At 47.8% G+C, this 2,609-nt stretch overlaps 1 non-coding gene across 1 annotated transcript; it reads right to left on the bottom strand.

Annotated features, from left to right (window-relative positions):
• Positions 1-281: 281 nt before the first annotated feature.
• LOC121047175 lies at positions 282-2,275 on the bottom strand. Its single transcript, XR_006077669.1, has 2 exons — positions 2,075-2,275; positions 282-655 (listed from the first exon to the last, which is right to left on the bottom strand). It is a non-coding gene; the product is annotated as an uncharacterized LOC121047175 (transcript).
• Positions 2,276-2,609: the final 334 nt, after the last annotated feature.

The raw sequence follows: 2,609 nt of genomic DNA, 5'->3' as shown, positions 1-2,609 counted from the left end.
ACGCTCCCACCAGAAAGGGCTTTGTGCGCACGCGCTTAATCTCTCCCGGGGTGTCAAAGAACGTTTCAAGAGCGGAGTTATTTTTAAATTGTAGAGGCAAAAAAAAAAAAAAAAAGAAAAGAAAAAAATTAAACTTAATTCTGTGCCCTATTTAGAAGTCTTGAGACTGGACGAATTTTCATCTCCACAATTTTGGGACCGTCTCGTCCCGTCATGCTGGGGCGTTTAGGTCAAGGAGCGGTAAAAATGATCAGCTCACAAATTAAAAACAAAACAACAAAAAAAGCATGGAGTTTTTTTATTATTATATATACAGTAATATATAAGGATGTATTTTTTGGACGAACAGAACCGTGTGAGAAAACACTTATCACCGGAAGACGCCAGGCAGTGGACGTCGAGCGTCCAGCGTTCAATGTCACAACCGCCGCTTTAAGTCTGAAACGGAGCACTTGGTTCGTCGGTGCGCCGAGCAAAGAGTCATTGTTCCCGAATTGTCTTTGGTCACTGTGAGTCACTGGTCAGCAACGTGAGAGGAACTGTGCGACCCCAAGGAGGCTGGAGGGGCAATGCCTCCCGGTGTGTGTGAGCTGGGAGCACGGACGATTCATAGCCTAGAGGGCGACATCCTTGACAGTGCTGGACGGCAGCGATCCTGCGGAAGATAAAATCCCGTGCTTAAAGAAATATTCTCAATTAATCTACCTTGCTTGCCTCGGTCCTCGGCCCAAGCAGGAACAGTGAACGTTGGGAAGTTTTTGCTTTCCGCTGGAAAGAACTGCAAACTTTGCGTAACCGCGTTTATGAATTTGGTTACAATTGAAAAGCTCTTTGCACAACCCGCCCACAAGAATGCGTTCACATATATGATCCAGTGAGATACTAATGTATTGTGCTTAAAAGTACATAGAGAATGATACACTACAAAAGTGCAGGCTCATTAATTTAAGGACAGTAGACACAAAAATAAAATTAATGCGATAAGAGGTCGAAAGAAATGACTAGCGCGAAGAAGGTTTTGCCGCACGTAGAGGATCTGCCTCAGGACAATGGGTTAGTTTTACGTGAACATGTGACAGCACATACGACTGATTCCAGTTTTATGACAAAACCATTTTGAGTCCTTGACATTGGCCCGACTTCCTAGCTCTGAAGATCGCACTGAGTGGCTGGCTGAGTTGATTGTCAGGCATATCTGTAGTGTTAGACAAACATCTACAATAAAGGAACCGACCGTACCAGACAACCCCGGTTTGTTCAGTAGAAGGAGGTGCCTAGACTTCTACGAATTGAGAGCACACACTGGCACAAAAGACTAACAGCTTAAGTTCATGGTGCATCATTCAAGCTTGATAGGATTATGCCACCATTCAGGAAAGTTGCTCATACGAGCGTAGCTGCCTTTGCAACGTAATTCAGTTCAGGCCGCCTTATCTGTTTTCGAATTGCTTTTTTCAGAACAACCTTTAAAACTCTGGATGTAAATACGTCTATAATTACTGACAGGTTCAGAGACCCAAAATGTTGCCTATCATGATCACGCTTTATCACGCTCCTTCTGATAGCCCATAGCCTCCTCTATACTCACAAAGCTTAGCAGTTCGACGACGGAGCCACACAGCGCCTGGACGCAGATTGGGAGCGCGAGGATCTGGTAGCACAGAGTATAAAAAAGCCATTTCTCGGAGAACCTGTACGTCAGCGCACAGCTTTTGCAGCGGCGAGAACCCGAAACGCACTCGTTCACTCGAAAGAAGTGTGTTTCGGCGACTCGCCGCAGCGGGGCGCCAGTCGCGTGGCTCTCCTCTCATCCGTTGTTTGCCGCTCCACCTTTTCCATTTCGGCGGCCGCTTCTCGTGGCGATCTGCCAGGCTTTCTCTGTATATAGCAGGCCACGGCGATCGGCTCTTTATTGTACTTATCGAATGATGATACAATCGAATTGACTGGGGATCGATAATAGGACGCTCGGGACAAGACACGTCCCGCGTTTCTGAAGCTGTCAGTAGCAACACTCGCTTTCCCGTACGCTTCCCTTTGGTTCGCCCACAAGACAGGAAGTTTAGTCACGCACGCTTCGTCGCAGGGTGCCTCGACCCCCGCCAGACGTCGCCAGAGATATGATGATGATGCGATGAGGCCGTCATGGCGTGCCCTCAGGATTCCGTGTCGCTGGGAAAACAGCCGTCCGTCCGGTGCGTGCAGTAGGCGGAAAGGTTGCACGAAGAAGAGGACTCGGGGTCCGCCATGGACATGGCCTCCGGCTTGAACCCCGCTGCGATGGAATTTAAAACGACGGATTGGATTAGGCGCTTCGGTTTAAAATTCGAAAACGCGGATGATATATTACACCCTAGTTTTGCCCTAGTTGCGAGAGGACCCTTAACCGCAGTTAAGTGTGGCTGAGGTCAGATTTAAGTTTTAACTGATGCGGTTTAGGTGGCCCGACGCACGTCCTGAACCGCGGTCACGCTTAAGTATGGTTAGCGGTTACTTCTAACTATACCATAGTTACCAGGGTACCCTTAACCACAGTTTAGTCTTACCTCGGCACTTAACTGCGGTTAAGAATGTTCTGGTAACCCGGGTATTATAATCCGCGTTTTCGT

Source organism: Ixodes scapularis, unplaced genomic scaffold, assembly GCF_016920785.2.
Source record: "Ixodes scapularis isolate PalLabHiFi unplaced genomic scaffold, ASM1692078v2 PGA_scaffold13__105_contigs__length_92229423, whole genome shotgun sequence".
In the NCBI taxonomy this organism is placed as follows: Eukaryota; Metazoa; Arthropoda; class Arachnida; order Ixodida; family Ixodidae; genus Ixodes; species Ixodes scapularis.
The sequence above is the reverse complement of the archived record's forward strand: the minus strand, read 5'-3'. Positions and strand labels throughout refer to the sequence as shown.